Source organism: Panthera pardus, unplaced genomic scaffold (assembly GCF_024362965.1).
Source record: "Panthera pardus isolate Hobbes unplaced genomic scaffold, ASM2436296v1 HiC_scaffold_16, whole genome shotgun sequence".
NCBI lineage: Eukaryota > Metazoa > Chordata > Mammalia > Carnivora > Felidae > Panthera > Panthera pardus.
In genome coordinates, this window is record NW_026526721.1 from 37,310,033 (window position 1) to 37,333,153 (window position 23,121).

The following is a 23,121-nucleotide window of genomic DNA, read 5'->3' on the forward strand; positions in this document are numbered from 1 at the left end:
AGGAAATGTAACATTCTCCTATAACAAACACTCTCATGCTTGAAAGAAAAGGAAAATTGAAATTGATGAACACTAGAAATTTAGCATTGTGGGGCACCTGGGTGGCTCAGTTGGTTAAGTGTCTGACTCTGGTTTTGGCTCAGGTCATAATCTCATGATTCCTGAGTTCAAGCCCCACATCACTCTCCATGCTGGCGGTGCGGAGCATGCTCAGGATTCTCTCTTTGTCCCTCTCTGCCAGCCCCCCCCCCCAATGAATAAATAAACTAAAAAATGAATAAATGTAGCATTATTACCTTGAGAAAGTATGCACATGTGTACAGCATGACATGAACATAAATATCCACAGCAACATTATTCATAATAACCAAAAACTTAAAATTACCCAAATACCATTACTGTTAGAATATAAAAATGAACAGAGAAATATCAGTGAGAATGGTGGAGCAAGGACCTACAAAAATCTTCTCCTCCATATAAGTAGCAACATAAATGACCAAAAAAAAAAAAAAAAAGTAAAAAGTAACTTTCTCAGTACTTTTCACATTACCCAAAGACTAGCAACAATCCATAGAACTATTCCAGAAAAAACAGGCCGAACCCAGTAAAAACAGTGATCTTCCAGATAGATTGACATGCCCTGTTCCTATTCCCTTCCTCTTAGCTCTATGGTAGCCTCAAAAACTCACAGACCTACCATTATGATGACAAGTAACAGCTGCCCACTGGAGAGGACATACTAGAATTGGAGCTCTCAAAAACATAATTTTCAGAAAATTGTAATTTTATCTGTCTGGCAGTTCTATGGAAACACTCATTTGCAGGGCTTGTTTTTATTTGACCTGCCTTAAAGCTAACTCGAGTGCAAATAGCTTTTCCCAGGGGGAGTTTTAAAAAAATAATCAGCAGCAACTGTTTAAATTGTATCTGCCTGAGGTGGCAATAATAGTTGGGGCAAACAAGACATGACCAAAAGCACTTAATAGGAAATGCTAAAAATGGAATGTCCATTTGAAGCTTTGAATTGCTCTGACATATTCCTGGAGATCTAGAGTCCATGCACATATGTTAGGCTGTGCTCATACCTAGAGCTATGCAAATGCCCAGGAAAGACCTGAGGAGGCCTCTACCTAATCTTAAGGCTTTGCACAAACAAGAATCAAAGGCTAAGGAATAGTTGTATACTCCCTGCCTGAGCATTGAAGGTATGGCCCAGCACACACACAGAGCCCTTTGACAAAGGTTTGGAGACTTATTATTTTCCAGGCTTTAAGAAAATCTCTATCCAATGATTACCTGAACACTAAGCTAACAAAGATGATACTTCAGTGGCCACACACAACTAAATTTAGAATTTTCAGAATTAGTTCAGGAAAATCACTTAAGAAAAGCAAAAACAGCCATAGCACCAACAACAAGTAACAACAACAAATTCTGGAGACAGGAGATCTAATTTACAGAGTTGAAGCATTATATTGTTTAAATATCTAATATTTAACAATATGAGATATATAAAAAATAAGAAAATATGGCCCAGGGAGAGGGAAAAATATAGAAATAGAAACTGTTCCTGTGAAAGCCCATACTTCAAACTGACTACACAAAAGTATTAAATCAGCTTTTTAAATATGCTCAATTATAGGAAATCATGTCTACCAAACTCAAGGAAAGTTTCAGAACACTTCACCAACTAGAGAATATCAATAAAGATATGGAAACTATTAAAAGGAACCACATACAAATTTTGAAGTTGAAACACACCATAGCAAAACTTAAAAATTTACTAGAGGTATTTAATAGTATTTTTGAGCTGGCAGAATAAAGGATCAGTGAAATTGAAGATAGATCAATTGAGAAAGTCCAGCCTAAGAAACAAAAGAAAAATGAAGACAGTATAAGAGACTTCTGGGTCACCATCAAGCATATAAACATATGCATAAGAAATGTACCAGAAGGAGAGAAGGGAGATAAAGACACAGAAATAATATCTTCAGGAATTATGGTCAAATTTATTTCTAATATTGAGAGAAACATCCAAGTAGTTCAACAAATTACAAGATAAATTGAAAGAGATCCATACATAGACATCACAGTATAACTGTTGAAAGACAGAGAATTTTGAAAACAGCAAAAGACAGAGGACTCATAACATATAAGGGATCCTCAGTAAAATGAACAGCTAATTTCACATAAGAATGCAAAAGAAGTAAGAAATCAATGAGGCGGCATGTTCAGAGTGCTGAAAAAAAAGACTGCCAAATATGAATTCTCCATTTTGCAAAACTATTCTTCAGAAATTGAAGGAGAAATTTCGAAATTCCCAGATAAACAAAATGTGTCCCCTAGCAGATGTGTCCTATAATGAATACAAAAGAGATTCTTTCAGACCAAAATGAGAGAACAACAGACATCATCTCAAATCCACAGGAAGAAATAAAGAGCACTAATAATGGTCACTACATGACAAAATATAAAAGACAATATAAATGCATTGATTGTTTGTAACTATTTTGCCCTATCTGATATAAAAGACAACTGCAAGGTAGTAAGTGTAAACCTGTGCTGATATGTATATAATGTATAACTATGTAATTTTTTTATGATAATAGCACAAAGGAGAAGAGTGGGGCTATATAGGAACAAAGTTTTAGATACTATTGAAATTAAGTTGGTGTTAATCCAAACTAGATTGTTTTAGTTAAGTTATTAAGTAAACCTCGGGGTGCCTGGGTGGCTCAGTTGGTTGAGCATCCGACCTCAGCTCAGGTCATGATCTCTGGGTTTGTGAGTTTGAGCCCTGTGTTGGGCTCTGTGCTGACAGCTCAGAGCCTGGAACTTGCTTTGGATTCTGTGTCTCCCCCTCCCTGTCCCTCCATGCTCATGCTCTGTCTCTCAATAATAAATAAATGTAAAAATATTAAAAAAATAAAAAGTTATTAAGTAAACCTTTTGGAAAATGTCAGGGTAAGAACTAAGAAAATAATTCAAAAACATATAGTAAAAGAAATGACAAGCAAATTAAAATGGTACACAAAAAAATCTTTTTAACACAAAATAAGATAGTATTGGAGAAACTGGGAAATCAAAAAAATATATATATATATATTTCTCTCTCTCTCTCTATATATATATTTCTATATATATATATAGATATATATATTTCAAATATATATTTCAATATATATATATTTCAAAATGGCATAGGTAAATCCTACCTTATTGTCAACTACATTGAATGTAAAAGAGTATAACACACCAATAAAAAGACAGAAATAAACAAAATGGATAAGAAGTATAATCCAACTATATGTTATCTACAAGAGGCACATATCTATAAATAAGTCAAAATTAAAAGATACAAATAGCTTGAAAGTGAAAGAATGGAAAAAGACAGCATACACACAGTAGCAAAAGAGAGTGGCTATACTAATATCATTCAAAATAGATCTCAAGACAAAAAAAAAAGTTACTAGTTACTAGAGACATATTATAACATTTTATAATCATAAAAGAGTTGAGCCCCCCAAGAAGACATAAGAATTATAAACGTATACAGACATACTTCAGATATATTGCATGTTCAGTTTCAGACCATCACATTAAAGTAAATATTGCAGTAAAGCAAGTCAAAAGAATTTTTTGCTTCCCAGTGCATTAAAAGTTATGTGTACACTATCCTATAGTCTCTCAAGTGTGCAATAACTTTATATCTAAAAAACAATGTACATACCTTAATTAAAAAAATAATTCATTACTAAAAATGCTAACCATCATCTGAGCTTTTCGCAAGTCATAATCTTTCAGCTTGTAGAGGGTCTTGCCTCCATGCTGATGGCCACTGACTGATCAATCAGGATGGTGGTTGCTGAGGCTGGGATAGCTATAGTAATTTTTTAAATAAAACAACAATGAAGTTTGTTGCATCATTTGACTCTTCCTTTCAAGAACAATTTCTCTGTAGCCTGTGATTCTGTTTGATAGTGTTTTACCATGGTAGAACCTCTTTCAAAATTGGAGTCAGTCCTCTCAAGCCCAGCTGCTGCTTTATCAATTAAGTTTATCTAATATTCTAAGTTCTCTTTTGTCATTTCAGCAATCTGCACAGCATCTTCACCAGGAGTAGATTCCTTCTCAAGAAACCATCTTCTTTGCTTATCCACAAGAGGCAACTCCTTATCCATTCCAGTTTTATCATGAGATTTCAGTAATTAAGTTATGTCTTTAGGCTCCACTTCTCTTGCTATTTTCCTCACATCTGCAGTTACTTCTTCCATTGTAGTCTTGAAACCCCTAAATTCATACCTGAGGGTTAGGATTAACTTCTTTCGAACTACTATTGATGTTGATATTTTGACCTCTTTCCATGAATTGTCATGAATTCCATCTAGAATGTTTAATTTCTTCCCGACGGCTTTCAATTTATTTTGCCCAGATTCATCACAGAAATCACTATGGTAGCTGTAGCCTTATAAAATATGTTCCTTAAATTATAAGTCTTGAAAGTTGAAATTACTCCTTGATCCACGGGCTGCAGAATGGATGTTGTGTTAGCAGGCATGAAAACAACCTTAATCTCATTATATATTTTAATCAGAGCTCTCAGGTGACTAGGTGCAATGTCAATGAGCAGTCATATTTGGAAAGGAATCTTTTTTTTTTTTTTTCCTGGGCAGTAGGTATCAACAGTGGGCTTAAAATATTGAGTAAACCATGTCATAAGCAGATGTGCTGTCATCCAGGCTTTGTTTACAGATCATAGGCTTCAACTTAAAATCACAAATTGTGTTACCTAATAAGAGAATCAGCCTGTTTTTTGAAGCTTTGATGCCAGGCATTGACTTTTCTCTAGCAATGAAAGCCCTAGTTGGGATCTTTTTCCAATAGATTATTTTATCTCTGTTGAAAATCTATTGTTTAGTATAGTCACCTTCATTAATTACCTTAGGTAGATCTTCTGGATAACATGCTGTTGCTTCGACATCAGCACATGCTGCTTCACCTTGCACTTTTATGTTATAGAGACAGCTTCTGTTCTTAAACCACATGAGCTACTACTAGCTTCCAACTTTCCTTCTGCAGCTTTCTCACCTCTCTCAGTCTTGGGGTGAGGGAGCTAAGACCTTGCTCTGGGTTAGGAATTGACTTAGAGGAATGTTGTGGCTGATTTGATCTTCTCTCCAAACCACTAAAACTCTCCTTATCAGCAATAAGGTTGTTTCACATTATTATCATTCATGTGTTCACTGGAGTAGCACTTTTAATTTCCTTCAAGACCTTTTCCTTTGCATTCACAACTTGGATAACTGGCACAAGAAGCCAGGCTCTCAGCCTATCTTGGTTTTTGACATTCCTTAATCACTAAGCTTAATCATTTCCGGCTTCTGATGTAAAGCGACATATGTGTGACTCATCCTTTCACTTGAAAGTTAGACCATTGTAGGGTTATTGATTGGCCTAATTTCAATACTGTTGTGTCTCAGGGAATAGGAAAGCCCGAATAGAGGAAGAGAGATGGGGAACAGCCAGTCAGTGAAGTTGTTAGAACACACACAATATTTATTGATTAAGTTCACCATTTTATATGGGTGTGGGTCATGGCACCCCAAACCAATAATAGTAACATAAAAGATCACTAATCACCATAACAAATATAATAACAATGAAAAAATTTTAAATATTGCAAGAATTACCAAAATGTGACACAGAAACATAAAGCGAGAAAATGCATTTGGAAAAATGACACTGATAGACTTGCTCAACAAAGGTTGTCAAAAACCTTCAATTAGTAAAAAATGCAGTATCTGCCAAATGTAATAAAATGAAGCACAATAAAACAAAATATACATGTACATACCTATAAACAGAGCCACAAATTTATTAAATAAGAAACTGACAGAATTCATGGGAAGAATAATCAATTCAACATAACAATGCAAACCTTCAGCATTCTACTCTCAGTCATGGAAAAAGCAACTACAGAAAATATCAACATGGAAATGGAAGACTTGAAAAGCGCTATAAAACAACTAAAGACATCTATAGAACACCACCTGATAACAGCAGACCGTACATTCTTTTCAAGTATGCATGGATATTCTCCAAGATTGATAGTACATTTAGATATAAAACAAGTCTTACTAAATTAAAAAGGATTGTGATCACACAAAGTATGTTCTATGACCCCAATGGAATGGAATTAAAGGTAACAAAAAAATTTTGAGGAATTTATAAATATATGGAAATTAAATACTTTTCCTAAATCACCAATTAGTCAAAGAAAAAAATTGCGATGGAAATTTTAACACACTTTGAGAGAAATAAAAGAGAAACACAACATACAAAACGTTAAGGACTATAGCTAAAGTGGTGCTTAGAGGGAAGTTTAAAATGAAAAAAAAACTACACTTGAAAAAAAAGAATAACACTCAGATCAATGGTCTAACCTTCCATCTTAGAAAATTATAAAAATTAGGGGTGCCTGGATGGCTTATTCGTTTAAGTATCCAACTCTTGGTTTTGGCTCTCCTCCATGCTGACAGTGCAGAGACTATTTGGGATTCTCTCTTTCCCTCTCTCTCTGCCTCTCCCCTGCTCACTCTCTATCCCTCTCTCTCTAAAAATAAATAAATAAAAATTAAAAAAACTATAAAAATAAGAGCAAACTCAATTCAAATCAGCAGAATAAAAGAAATAATAAAGATCAGACAGAAAATAAATGTAAAAATTAGAAAAATAATAGAGAAAATGAAGGAACACAAGTTGATGATTTGAAAAAATTGAATTTATAAAAAAAGAAAAAAGAGTTCTTTAAATTTCTAATATCAGGAAATAAAGAAAGTATATTACTACTGAAATTAAAAAAATAAAAAGTAGTATAAGGTTACACTGTGAACAATGGTGTGGCGAGAACATAGATAACCTATATGAAATGGACAAGTTCCTGCAAAGACACAAATTACAGGATGTGACTCAAGAAGAAATAGAGAATATGAACAGACCTATAAGAAGTAAAAATATTGAACTAATAATTAAATTTTTAATTATATTTTAGTTAATATACAGTGCAATATTGATTTCAGAAGAATTCAGTGACTCATCACTTACATACAACACCCAGTGTTCATCATAACAAGTGTCCTTAACACCTATCACCCATTTAGCCCATCACCCACCCACTTCCTTCCATCAACTCTCAGTTTTTTCTCTATCATTAAGAGTCTCTTATCGTTTATTTCCCTTTCTTCTCCTTCCCCCACCCTTCCTATATGTTCTTTGTTTTGTTTCTTAAATTCCACATATGGGTTAAATCATATGGTATTTATCTTTCTCTGATTGACTTATTTCATTTAGCATAATACATTCTAGCTCCATACATGTTGTTGCACATGGCAAGCTTTCATTCTTTTTAATGGCTGAGTAATATTCCATTATATATATATTATATAAATAATATAATATATAATACATATAATATATACATATGTATATATGTGTATGTATATATGTGTCTGTGTATATATATACACACACCACTTCTTCTTTATTCATTTATCAGTTAATGGACATTTGGATTGTCTCCATAGTTTGGCTATTGTTGATAATGCTTTTATAAATGTTCTTTATTCATTTATCAGTTAATGGACATTTGGATTGTCTCCATAGTTTGGCTATTGTTGATAATGCTTTTATAAATGTTGGGGTGCATGCACCCCTTTGAACCTGTATTTTTATCCTTTAGGTAAATATATCATTGTCCAATTGCTGGATTGTAGGGTAGTTTTATTTTAAATTTGTTGAGGAACCTCCATACTGTTCCCCAGAGAGGCTGCACCAGTTTGTATTTCCACCAACAGTGAAAGAGGGTTCCCTTTTCCACATCCTCACCAACCTGTTATTTCTTGTGTTGTTAATTTCAGTCATTCTGAAAGGTGTTAGGTGGTATCTCATGGTGGTTTTGGTTCATATATTCCTAATTATGAGTGATATTGAACATCTTTTCATGTGTCTATTAGCCATCTGGATATCTTCTTTGGGAAAATGTCTATTCATGTATTCTGCTCATTTCTTAACTAGGTTGTTTTTTTTTTGGTGTTGAGTTTGATAAGTTCTTTATAGATTTTGGATACCAACCCTTTATCAGATATGTCATTTGCAAATATCTACTGCCATTCCATACACTGCTTTTAGTTTTTTTTGATTGTTTTCTTTGCTGTGCAGAAGCTTTTTATCTTGATGAAGTCCCAATAGTTCATGTTTGCTTTCATTTCTCTTGGTTTGACGATGTGTCTAGTAAGAAGTTGCTCTGGCTGAGATCAAAGAGGTTTCTGCTTGTGTTCTTCTCTAGGACTTTGATGCTTTCCTGTCTCACACTGAGGTCCTTCATCCAGTTTGAATTTATTTTTGTGTATGGTGTAAGAAAGTGGTCCAGTTTCATTCTTATGTATGTTGCTGTCATTTTTTCAACACTGTTTAAGATACTGTCTTTTTTCTGTTGGATATTCTTTACTGCTTGTCACAGATGAGCTGACCACATAATTGTGGATCCATTTCTGGGTTTTACATTCTGTCCCATTGATCTGTGTGTCTGTTTTTGTGCAAGTACCATACTGTCTTGATGACTACAGCTTTGCAATATAGCTTGAAATTCAGAATCATGATGCTTCTAGTTTTTTTTTTTTTTTTTTTTTCAGGATTGCTTTGCCTATTTGGGGTCTTTTGTGGTTCCATACAAATTTTAGGATTGTTTGCTCTAGCTCTGTGAAGAATGCTGGCACCAAAACCAATAAAATACCTAGGAATAAACCTAACTAAAGAGTTAAAAGATCTTTACTCTGAAAAGTATAGAAGACTTATAAAAGATATTGAAGAGAGCACAAAGAAATGGAAAGGCATTTCATGTTCATGGATTAGAAGAACAAACATTATTAAAATATACTACCCAAAGCAATCTACACATTTAACGCAAACCCTATTAAAATACCACCAGCACTTTTTTGCAGAACTAGAGGAACTAGTAATTTTAAAATAAATAAACATTCCGTTGAGGAAACCCAGACTCAAATGACTACATGGGCAAATTCTTCCCAACATTTAAAGGAGAATTAATACCAAATCTTTATAAACACTTCCAGAAAGCAGAATAGGAAGGAATTCTTCTCAATATATTGTATGAGACCAGTGTTGTCTTTTTACTAGATCCATATATAAAGCCATCATAAGGGGAAAAAGAGGTATAGAACAATTTTCTTAATGAAAATAGACACAAAAATCCTGAACAAAATAATAGCAGTCTGAATCCAACCATATATAAAAAGTATTATAAACATAGCCAAGTAGGATGTATTCTAAGAGTGCAAAGTTATTTCAACAAGAAAATAAGTCATTGCAGCACAACACATAAATAGAATAAATGACAAGAAAACATATTATTATGTCAGTAGTTACAGAAAAAAGTAAAAAATGCAAAATCCTTTCATAATAAAAATACTCAGCAAACTAAAAGTGCATGGAACTTATTCAATCTTATTAAATATACAAAAAAAAAATTCTAGCACTGACATTATACTTAATGAAAAACTAACCACTTACCTCCTAAGATAAGGAGCAAAACAACAATGCCCACTCTCAGTATATGGGTTCAACATTAAACTGGAGGTTCTAGCCAAGACAATTAAGAAAGAAAATGAATTAAAAGGCATCTAGATGGAAAGGAACAAAACCATACCTATTTGTAGATGACATGATCTTATATAAAGAAAAACCTTAGCGACTAAAAAATTAGATCAACAGCTAATTTCATCAATGTCATAAGACTCAAAATCTTTATAAAAAATCTATATTTCAACAGAGTATAAATGAAAAATCTGAAAAGTAAATTAAGAAAACAATTCTATTTACAATAGCATCAAAAATAAAGTACATAAGATTAAATTAAACAAAAGTGCAAAACTTGTACACTGAAAACTACAAAACATTGTTGGAAAAATTAAAGAAAGCTGAATAAATGGAAATCCACTCTGTGTTCCTAGATTTTAAAATTTAATGTTGATCTACAGATTCAAGATTTCTCAAAATCAAACTACATTTTTTGGGAGAAGAACTTGACAAACTGCTCGTAAAATTCAGATTTGAAATGCAAGAGGCCCCAAAAGCCAAAGCAATCTTTAAAAGAGCCAAAGCATAAGAGACTCTTAAAAACTGAGAACAAACTGAGGGTTGATGGGGGTGGGGGGGAGAGGAGGGTGGGTGATGGGTATTGATGGGTATTGATGAGCACTGGGTGTTGTATGGAAACCAATTTGACAATAAACTTCATATATTGAAAAAAATAAAAATAAAAAAATAAAAGGCACAAAGGGGATTTAAGAACTTAACACAAATTGATAGTATCTAGACTGTGGTACTGGCATGATAATAGGCACATAGATCAATGAATAGAACTGAGAGTTCACAAATAAATTCTTACCTTTATTGTCATTATTTTTCAATAAGGGTGCCCATATAACCTAATAGGCAACAATCATCTTTTCAACAAATGGTTCTGGGACAACTACAAATCCACATTCAAAAAAAATTAATGTGAACCCCTACATAACACCCCATACCAAAATTAGCTCAAAATTGACTTCATTCCTAAATATAAGGGTTAAACTATAAAACCCCTGGAACCAAATGTAGGCATAATCCTTCATAACCATGAATCAGGCAATAGTCTCTTAGATATGACACCACAAACAAAAGCAACAAAAGAAAACAAAAATAAAGCACACTTCAAAATTATAAACTTGTGTGCTTCAAAAGATACTATCAAAAAAAGAAAAAGAAAGAAAACCCACAAAATGGAAGAATATTTTCAAATCATATTTGATAATGGGCTATTATACAGAATATATAGCAAGTCCTTATAAGTTAATGAAATGACAATCCAATTAAACATGAGCAATGCATTTGAATAAATATTTTTTCAGTGAAGATATACAAATGACCAATTAGCACATGAAAAAATACTCAACATCATAAGTTATTAGGTAAATGCAAATCAAACCATAATGAAATACCACTTCACACTCCTAAAATGACTAAAATAGAGACACATAATAACAAATGTTGACAAGGACATGGAGAAACTAGAATTCTCACTCACTGTTGGTTGGAATGGAAGATGATATAGCTTATTTTGAAAAATTTTGACCTTTCCAAATAAAACTGTGAAAAAAATTTTAAAAAGTCCAAAAAAAAAAAAAAAAAGGCCATTTGGACTCATATCCTTGTCAAGCATATGAGTTTTATTTTCTTTTCTAGATTGAAATCTCGAGATTAAATCCATATCATATACTTGTTTGTACTTCCTCATAGTTTATGGCTTGGTGTTGGATGCATATCAAGTAGCAAAATACTGGTAAAAGTTTAATACCTGGCTCTTGGCACGGTGGAAGAAAAGATCTGACTTGTAACATTTGCCAAGTTCAATGGTGTAAATACTCCTATAATGAATGGACTATTCATGATATATAGAAAATATTTAGTAAACATATTTTGCATATTTTAAATATAAAGTATGTTATCTTTAGAGAAAGAACAAAAGAAGTCAACGCATGAGGAGTTAGTTTGACCTACAAAGTATTTTATTAATAGTTACAGAATTACATTTTTTATCTCAAAATCAATAAATTAACTGTCACTATTGGGTCTACATGAAGACACCAAGTACCACTCAATCACTGTTTTTACTTCTGAATTGGATATTTTCTACCAATATATATAGCAAATCTGAAGAAGAAAATGGTTTAATATACACTAAGTGTATATGAGTCATTAAGAAGTTTGGGTACTGTCACCCGTTACTTGCTGTATGTGTTTACTTGGGCTGCCAATTAATACCGAAGGCTAGGTGGCTTAAATAACAGAAACTTAATTTCTCACAGTTCTGGAGGCTCAAAGTCCAAGATGAAGGTGGGAAAAATCAGTTTCTGGTGAGATCTTTCTTCCTGGCTTCCAGGCAATTGTTTTATATATATGTATATACATATGTATATATATTTTATTGCCAAATTGGCTAACATACAGTGTGTAAAGTGTGCTTTTGGTTTTTGGGGTAGATTCCCATGGTTCATCGCTTACATACAATAGCCGGAGCCTATCCCAACAAGTGCCCTCCTCAATGCCCATCACCCATTTTCCCCTCTCCCCCACGCCCCCATCCACCCTCCATTTGTTCTCTGTATTTAAGAGTCTCTTATGGTTTGCCTTCCTCTCTCTGTTTATAACTATTTTTCACCCCTCCCTTCCCCCATGGTCTTCGTTAAGTTTCTCAAGATCCATATATGAGTGAAAACATATGATATCTGTCCTTCTCTGACTGACTTATTTCAGTTTCTCACTGTGCCCTCACAGAGCCTTTCCTTTGTGTTCACAGAAAGACAGGAAGACCTCTGGGGACTTCCACTTCTTAAAAGGATACTGGTCATTTTGATTAGAGTCCCACCCTAATGAACTATTTAACCTTAAGTAACCTATCCAAAATTCTGTCTCCAGATAGTTTTTGGGTTTAACATGTACATTTGGAAGTGGGGAGTCGGGGCACCATTCATTCCATAACACTTGCATAGTAAGTTGCCCAAAGAAGATGTTTTTCTCTCAGAGATCTATGATAATGTGTGTTGTAGATGAACCTGACTATTTGAAGCACAGTTAGGCAAAATATAAAGAGTTTTATTGCTCCAGGGCAAAATCTTTATTTTTAAAAGTAGTCTAAGATGCCATATACATATTTCCTTAGAGAAATATTTTTATTTGTTCTCTGGAAATTCTAGACAAAGTTGCAATTTAGAAAAAAAAAGCAAAACAAAACATTTTCTTAGGTCTGTGGAAGATACAAAGTACTTCATCAGGTGATATTAAGTCTACAATTCTAAAGGAAAGAGGTTAAACTTCGAATAATTATTTTCACTAAAATCCTCACAAAGTAAATGCATTAAATTACTATTAAACAAATTAATCTGTTATCACCTAGAAAGTAAAAGCCTTCAAAAATGCTAAAGGGGTGTTCTCCTTAGTAATAAAATTTTGGTCTCCTAAATAAGAATGTAAGAGATAGATAATCACTTTTCCCAAGCACTAAACATAAATTCTAATACACTGATCTATTAAATAGGAACATAGAGACATTGTGACCCAGTGCCCTATAGGAATGCCTTGGCTCTATGAATTACATTATTTTCTTTATAGTCTAAGTAATGGTATGCCATAATTTTTTTTGAAAATGATACTTTGGATCAGTGACTGAAATCTCCATATTTTAAACAAAAAGAATGAGTGTGTAATTTAACATTAAATTTAAAAATTAAAGAAAATTCAACTTCAGCACCTAACTATGATATTCTTCTATGCCCCAAAAAGCAAAAGGGCAATCACATTTCCTTGGATAAGAGAAATACTGTTAGATCACCTACCTTTAAGGGAACAGACACCACACAGGTTAAATGAAAACATGATTTCATTACTCATCACAACTTGGAAAAAGTGACTGAAATCATTTGGTTGGTCTTGTATGGACACTGGAGTGACATATTCTTCATTTGAACCACCTGATTTTTAGCTTTTTTTCTAAACTGTTTGATGTCATGCAGAAATCCAATCCCAGTCAGATTTAGAGTAGAGCTGAGGACTGGAGCTGAAAGCCAGCTTTTATCAATCTAAACAGATAAATTGAATTCATTCAAGTAAGAAAAGAAAAGTGAATATTGGAGCCCAAGTCATCTACCATGGATGATCCAAATAACCGGGTAATAGCTACATCTTTATTTCGTGCAGTGTAATATGAACAAAGCTAATATATAGGATTTCACAGCCCGAAGTGAAAGTGGGAATTGACAATAATCTGAATAATTTGTAGTGTGGATATGTTATCTGAGCAATAAAACCAAACAAGATTACATAGGATGTCTTTTATAAGTTACCATATAGTTATACAGATGTAGGAGAGTCAAAGTAAAAATTAATTTATGAATGTGAAATGTTATGTAGAGAATTATGTTGTTATGCTCCTGGCCCCAAGTCACTTTTCCCACCAGGACATTTATTTTCCAGCAGTTGTGAATCATGACCAGTAATGGCTCATAGCTGCAGCCTCCTTCAGAGAATTACCCTCAGCCAAACTGGAGCCATTTCCCACCGAAGACTATGTCTCTCCTTTCCTTTCCCCTTCCCCGGTCGACTTGACCCATGCCTGACTAATAAGAAGGTACAAGACTGGTTTCCTTATTTCAAGGTAGACTAATTCTGTGATGTAATTTGTGCTCCAGAACTTCCTTCTGGTATCAGACTACAGGCAGTTCTTTAGCTGAAACAAGAATTTGGGTTAGCTATTTTTTAACTGTATTTTTTCACTTTGTTTCTTTAAATGATGTCATTCATTTTTTTAGTGCACAACAATTTTATTCATCATCGTGATGTTTTTTTTTTACTTGTTTGCTTGCTTATTTTTATTTTTTTTATCGATGTATAGTTAACACACATTATTATAGTAGTTTCAGGTGTCCAACATAGTGATTCAACAACTCTACCTTATGCTCTGCTCACCACAGTGTAGCTATGATCTGTCACCATACAGTGCTATTACAATACCATTAACAGTATTCCCTATGCTGTATCTTTTATCCCTTTGACTTAGTCATTCTGTAACTGGAAGCCTATACCTCCCACTCCTCTTCACACATCTGGCCCATCCTTTTGCCCCCTTCTCTTTGTATTTATGGGTTAGTTTCTGCTTTTTTTGTTTGTTTTCACTTGTTTTGTTTCTTCGATTCCATAGAAGTGAAATAATACAGTATTTGTATTTCTCTGTCTGACTTATTTCACTTAGCATAATACCCTCTAGGTGCATCCATGTCATCACAAATAGCAAGATTTCACAGTTTTTATGGTGCAGTAATATTTCATTGTATATATATACCACAGCTTCTTTATACTTTCAACTATCAGTGGACACTTGGGTTACTTCCCTATCTTGGCTATTGTAAATAATGTTGCAATGAACATAGGAGTACATATATCTTTTGGAAAGCATGTTTTCACTATCTTTGGGTAAATATCAAGTAGTGGAATTACTGGGTAATATGGTATTCTATTTTTAATTTTTTTTTAAAATCTCCATACTATTTTCCACAGCGGTTGTACTTAAATTAGTACAACAATGCATGAAGTTCATTTTTCTCCACATTCTTACCAACACTTATTTCTTATCCTTTTGATTCTAGTTGTTCTGGCAGATGTACTAGGTGATATCTCATTGTGGATTTAATTTGCATTTCCCTGATGGCTGGTGATACTGAACATCTTTTTATGTGTTTGTTGGCCATCTGTTTATCTTCTTGGGTAAAAGGTCTATTTCTGTCCTCTGCTCATGTTTCAATTGGATTATTTCAGGGTTTTTTTTTGGGGGGGGGGTTGGGGTTTTGTTTTGTTGGCGTTGAGTTGTATGAGTTTTTTGTTTGTATTTATCTTGGATGTTAATCTCTTATTGGATCTATCATTTGCAAATATCTTCTCACATTTAGCGGGTTACCTTTTCATTTCGTTGATGGTTTCCTTCACTGTGCAAAAGCTTTTTATTTTGGTATAGTCCCAATAGTTCCTGCTTGCTTTTGTTTCCTTTGCCTGAGGAGATACAGAAAAACTTCCCTAAGGCCTGTGTCAAAGAGATTGCTCCCTATGTTTTCTTTTAGGAGTTTTATGGTTTCAGGTCTCACGCTTAGGTGTTTAATCCATTTTGTGTTTATTTTTGTGAAAACTATAAGAAAGTGGTCGAGTTTCATTCTTTTGCATATAGCTGTCCAGTTTCTCCAGCACCATTTATTGAAAAGACTGGAATTTTGGTTAGCTTTTCTACTCTGTTCTATCCTACTTCCATGATTACTGTTTGTCTGAGGGCCTTCCCTCAATTTCTCATTTTGAGATGATCTATCCTGGGCTCTGCTTTTAGGAAACTTGACATAAAGTAGGTTGTATTAGAAGTTGTCTTGGGAGGCAGACTTTAAGAAGGGGATTCTTTAAGGGTGCCTGGGCGGCTCAGTCAGTTAAGCATCTGACTCTTGATCTCAGCTCAGGTCATGATCTCATGGTTCGTGAGTTCAAGCCCCACATCGGGCTCTGCACTGATGGCATGGAGCCTGCTTGGGATTTTGTTTCCCTCTCTCTCTGTCCCTTCCCTGCTTGCTCTCTATCTCTCACAAAATAAATAAAAATAAACTTTAAAAAAGGAGTGGGATTCTTTAGTCAGATTATTTACCACTTGGATAGGAAAGAGGACTCTACCACTTACAGCAGGTAAACATTGGTGACCTCTAGCATGTTGTAACAGTTGAGGTTGCTTAAATTTTCAACTGTGACAAACTGGAATGAAATACCAGTAGAAGGAAAAGCACTAGCTGGTGCTATATCTGGGGACTTTGAGAAGTCAGGGAAATAACACCTATGAGGACTTGGCATTGAATGGCTGTTGCTGAGCTCCACTGAAGCTTTTAAAAGAGTGAATATAGTTCATATCTGTTAATTAACAATTTAAAACAATATGTGTGAGTTAGAGTTCTTCCTTGACAACACTTAGACTCTTATCTCTTGCCTCTGAAGGTCAGACATGGCTAAAGATCAGGCACAGAACTTAATTCTAAGTGTGTCAAATCTTCAGAGAACACAGAATTTCTGTCTTGAGCAAAACTCCTATGCAAAATCAGGACACTAATAGGAGAGAAGTGGATCTCTGAGTCTTGAGATAGGCATATACAAGATGCACCTTATGAATTTAATGTAAGATACTAATTTGGTGTAATTTCAGTAAAGCACATCTGGGCTGAAATGGCAGGCAGGGGTCCTGACCTATTAGGATATTGGGAACTATGGAGAAGACTCAAAACATTGTGTTTTTAGAGACAAGTTAAATGCACAACCAAGGAAGGTATTGCTTAATATATACAAGCAAAGAGATTCAAAGAATGGAGTATCAGAAAACTGAGATAAGCCACGATGGAAAGTTACAATCAATTACTCCATTTCCAGCACTAAACTAGTTCTCAGACCCAGCACTCATGGACCAAAGAAGTTCAGATTTTCCTGAAAAAGGATTTTGCAATACCACATCAAGGAGAAATGTAATGATCCCAGGCCTCTAAGAAAACCTATGGCCATTTATTTAGATAACTACACGTGAGATAAAGGCTTTTGAAAACAAGATCTGAGTTGATCTTCAAATTCAGGAATCCACAGTGCTATCATGGCCTCCCTATTTGAATGGGTTGTAGGTTGATGTTAGGTAATATGGTAGAATGAATAATGGCCTCCAAAATATGTCCACTTTCTAGTGCCCAGCACCTGTTACTGTTGCTTGTTAAATCTGTTACTTCACAGATATGGTTAAGTTAAGCGTCTTAAAATGGGAATTATTGAGGGTGGGCCCTTTTAAGGGAAGAAAACATTGGAATGATTTACTTTGAAGATGGAGAAAGGGACCACAAGCCAAGGTGGCCACTAGAGGCTTTAAAAGGCAAAGAAACAGTGTGGCAGAAGGAACCAGCCCTGATACACTTTGATTTTAGCCTAAAGAAACTTATTATGGACTTCTAACCTCTAAAACTGTTTGCTAATAAATGTGTGTGTGTGTGTGTAAACCACTGAGTTTATGGTAACTACTTACAGTAGCAAATCAGAAAATAAAACAGGTAAGAAATGGAATTCTGGCCTAGGTCCATCTTACTTTGGGTATATTGGGTCCACAACCTCACCTAGTAGTCTTTTATACTTACTTCCAGATTTACCTTTATATTTACAAGTTTGTATTTGAAAGGAACATAGGATATATCCCAGGTATGTATTAATTCTCCTTTTCTCTGTTATAATATAGTCGGAAGGGACTTGGACCATTGAGATATTCTAAAGATCAGATCACATTTGTCTATTTTATTTGTGATATACAAATGAATCCTGATGAACAAAAAGTCAAGTTTGTAAGATATTATCTCCATTGAATGGAAAATAAACCTACATAATTTTAGGACCTATGACATTAGTAAAGATTTTTGAGTCTAGTGGTCTGGATCATGCTAAAAAAGCAAAAGACACTCTATTGAACCTTGAAACTTCTACCATTAAGGAAGTCCTCTAGGTTTTGGAGACAATGTATTCTGTGCTTGAAACTACCATTCACGTACATCTATTAGATAATGTGTATGGCTGCCACTTTTGGGTGACTTCCCAAAAGAAAAAGTGCTATGGTAGGTTCAAACTACTATACAAATGGGCCTGATTGGGCCATATGACTTGATAGATCCTATGGTAGTAGTGTTATCTCTGTTAGAGAAGGACAGGATGTCTCTGCCAAGCCCCAGTAGAAAAGTTACGATGCAGAACTCAAGCTCTAGAGTATGGTAATGTTGTCTTTCTCAGAAAACTATAGACTATTAAAAAGAAAAACAGTTTCTAGTATGCTACTGAGCTACAAAGGGACTATGAAACCAGAACTGTCCTGAAGAACTGAATACTATTATACACACGAAGGTCTAGTAGCAATCAGCCCTGTATCCAAAGTGGAAAATCTGAGATGAAACTGAACAGATCCAGAAGACACAATAAGCTACAAAAAGATGGGGGTCTCACAGACCTCCATGTTCCCTTCTATCACATGAGTATCTCTCCCTAAGCTTAGACCATTAGCCTCATGGAAGGGTTCCATAAGATTAACTGATAGTGGAGGGGAAAAAAACAAACATGTTTATTTGAGAGGTCTGTGAGGTATTTGGATATAGGCTGCAAATGAACTTCCTAATTGACTTACAGCCACACTCAGTGAAGATGGTGAGAGAAAATCTTCCCAATGAACACTGTCTGACAGGATCTCTGGTCATCCTCTGTATGGAGAGGGAAGTGGCCCATGGTAAGGACATAGACCTCACTTCCCTGGGTGGCTGTGTGCTTCCTCTTCTCCATACCTCAGCCTATCACTGACAGACATGGAGTACAAAGAAGTACTTCTTGCCCTAAATCTATGATGGAACTTTTGTTTTATACTGCCCTGTGAGGTCACCACAAAGCTAGTTTCTGCAATCACACTCTTAACTTTTTTCCATGCTCTGTCTTGCTTCTCACATTCTCCTTTTAAAATCACACAAACAAAAAATTCCCTTCTCGAGTCCTACTTTCAGGAAGCCCAATCTAAGACATTATATTAAACCACATGGTTGATGGTATCTAGTAAATAATTATAAATCTCTTCCCTTAACTACTTTGAGAAATTTACTATCAATAACCTTGATAATAGCACAGCAGTAACATTAGGATTTAAAAGTCAAGATTATAACCTGCCTTGGCCATTTAAATAACCTATGATTTAAAAATCTAAAATTAAAACTTTCCTGTTCCATCTTCTGAAGTTTAAAGAAAATGCTTCAGCATCATATTTCTGCCATGGCTCCCTCTAGTCTTAAAGTGATTCAGAAATTTAAATGGTAGAACCAGAGAATTAATTTATCAAAAAAATTCACCCATATTTTTATAAATGGGAAATTCATCTATAGTATAAAAAGTCAACTCAGTTTGTCCTGTGTCTCTTACTTCCTGATCAGAATTACTGTGTAGGCTGCCTAGTTGGCAAATCAACACAAATTAGGAAAATTTTAAAAGAAAATCAAGTGGAAACGTCCTTTATAAGGAAATTGTTGACTATGCCAACATCAAGCCTGATTTACTATTTACTAAAACAACTTGAATCAAGCCAGCTATCTTTTTTGACTTCACAGTTTACCAAACTGTACAAGAGGTGGGCTCTCAAATGAATACATTATCTACCAAGCATTTTAATCATTTAAGGAAATAAATGTAAACCAAATAATATAAGTAAGGCTTCTAATCAATGTTTTGTAAAACTGTAGCCTAAGAATAAGAATATAAGAAAGTCTGCTTTAAAAAAAAAATAGTTCCAATGAAAATAACTGTGCTTCACTGCATGATTTTGAGCTGGATGAATGAGTTATGCCACTAGAATGTCAAAGGCCTTCAAATAAGTGGATTATAACAACTAACCTATTTATTTGTGGCTTTTGATGTATAATAAAGATCTTATTTTTTCTTATTCCAATATGGATGATCAGAATCATCAGAGATTAACCAGTTGTTTTGTCAAAGATCACTCTAGAAATAATGTCTATCCATAACCTTTGGTTTCTGGCTTCTGCCATCAGTATATTACTCAAACTCCACTCTCAAAATTACTGACAAGCTTACAATCACCAAATCCCATAATTCTTATGAGTCCAGAGAGTGAACATTTTAGAGTAAAACTAAATTATTTTTTTTCTTTGTGTTTACACTACTAATAGTATATAATCAATATTAAAACAGTCTGGACAAATAAAATTCTCCAACTGCTAATGGCTTTTGTTCATGTAATAATGAATGATGTAGCCAAAAGATACTTATAAAGAAGTCCATCATTTTGAAGAGCTGCATATTAAAGTGTATTAGAACACATGCAATTTATCTTAAGATCACAAGGGCATTTTGTTTCTACTTTCATTTGAAGATCAGGTATTTGAAATCATATGAGATACCTACTACTCAAAACAAAGACCAAAATTTAAAAATGACTCAATAGAGCGAGTTGATATGAAGACTAGGGAACTAAAAATACTAAAAACTGAAGGTCAATTAATCCAAGAAGAGTAATTCAGGCATGTAGATTGGAAAATGGGAAAGTAATCTTTTTTGTGAGTGGAGTGAAGATGAAAATGAAATAAATACATATAGCTTCTATTAGTAGAAGCTTCTAGTCCATGATCTTAATAGTTCCACTTAAATCAGTGTATATCAAGGCATCTAGTAGTGGGTATGTTTAGAAAAGATAGAGAATACAGTGTTCACTGGGATTTCCACATAAAACGAGTATCCTCAAGAACTTGTTCATTCTCATCCAACACATTAAAATTTAAGGCATTTTCTAGTATGATGGGTATTAAGAAGGGCACTTGTGATGAGCACCGTCATGTGTAAGTGATGAATCACTAAATTCCGCACCTGAAACTAACTTTACCATAAATGTTAACTGACTAGAATTTAAATAAAAACTTAAAATTAAAAAAAAAAAATCAAGGGATTTTCTAGAACTTTTCCACATTATTGGTTTAGCAATGAGAAAGAGTGTACAAGTTAGCCAGTGCCCAAAAGTAGATTTAGAAATCTGGTTGTCCTTATTTTTTTTTCTTTTTTCAAGATTAGCCGTGAGAAATTTGAAGTCCTTGAAGACATTTCAAGCATTAAAATTAAAATTAAACCCACAATTTTGACCATAACTTCCATTTATTCATATTTTTACCCAACTTCATTTTGGAAAACAATAGAAAAGCCAGTTATACATTTAAAAAATCAAGAAATCATTCTACTTCTTATTGATTCTTCTTTTATTTCACCTCATTCAGGATGCAAATCCATAAAGTTACTATCGTCATATCTGTTTTCTAGTAGATGTTTGTGGTAAGCAGAATTCCAAGATGGCTCTCAAGATCTCTATCCCCTGATGTATATGCCTTATATACTTTCTTTCCCTTGAGTATGAACAGGACTTATGAATAAGATAGGAAACAGCCAGTGTGATTATGTATATGGTACAGTTGACCTTAAGAAAGGGAAATTGTCCTAGATTGGCCTCTCCTAATCAGGAGCCCTTTAAGGGAACTATGCTGTTCCAGAAAAAGGAGATTGAAACCTTGGAGAACTCAATATGGGAGAGACTGTCAATTGCAGTCTTTGATGATGGAGGAGGCCACATGGCAAGGAAGGTGGGTAGTCTCTAGGAGCTGAGAGAAGTCCAGCTGATAGCAAGAAAATAAAAACTTCAGTCCTATAATCACAAGAAAGTGAATTTTGCTAACAAAAATGAGCTTTCAAGAGGATTTTATGAGATGAGAATAAAGGCTGCCGATACCTTAATAACAACCCTTTGAGAATTAAAGAGAGAACCCAGCCTTGTGATCCAAGCTCAGAAACTATGATAGGATAAGTGGGTATTGTTTTAAGCCACTAGATCCATGCTAATTTGTCACACAGCAATATAAAACTAATATAATATTTCTGCAACAAATCTCATCTGTATTATTGATTTTCTCCCCTTATTCCCTCCCAGTTTCTCAGTCTATTTCTAGTTCCAGGTATGGTGGTTCTGCTTTTCTAAACCAGTTATGGTTATAGTAATCATTTTCCGAGAAGATAATTCTGTAACCCAGTAAGAGGTCACTAATTTCTCTGTCAATTGTTATTGGTCAAAGGTGGGCAAACTGAATTGGCCTGATAACACTGGAGCTAATGGTTTTTATTTTGTGTTTGAAGAAGAAACACACATATCTGATACATAAATGAGGGAACTTGCTCTAGATATTGCTATTTTCAGACCATGAACGGTACCACCCTGAAAAGAAAGCTGACAATCTAGAGGAAGAGAATGACAGAAAAATGGCCCCAGATTCCTGATCCTACTATGTATGTGTGTTGATACACCCCAGCAAACTCTAAGCCAAATGTGGGTGATAGTTGGGTGAGGCTGAAGAAAAGACCCAGAGATAAGGATTGAGAAATAGGTTTATTAGGGGAACTTCCAAAGAGGAATTCCAGGAGCAGTCAACAGGACAAAGCATCTGCTGCTGGAATTTATATGCAGAGCATATTTGTAGCATAGCAACTTATCCTAGCAACTATCTGTAGCCCTTTCCCTCCTCGAATAGCCAGTGTTCCAAGGAAATCAAGGCCTGACATCAGGACATTCTTCATTACAAAGGGAGATGTTCTGCTTTGGCCACCCCAGAGCCCTTGACCACGAAAACTGAACAACACATTCTTCTATACATTCTGTTTGATGGGAATATAGAGGGAGGATAGGATCTCTGTATTCTGAAGGTAATGATTAACAGGGACATTCAAGATGTGCTTCTGGCCTTCTAGCACATATCATACAGTATGCAGTCCATGTTATTATCGCTTCACTTTTTGATTTTGTGAAATATTAAATTGGTTTTTGTTGATTAAACCAAAATTAAGCCAAATTTTTTGTTAGCTAGAAATAAAAGTGTCACAATATACAGGTGA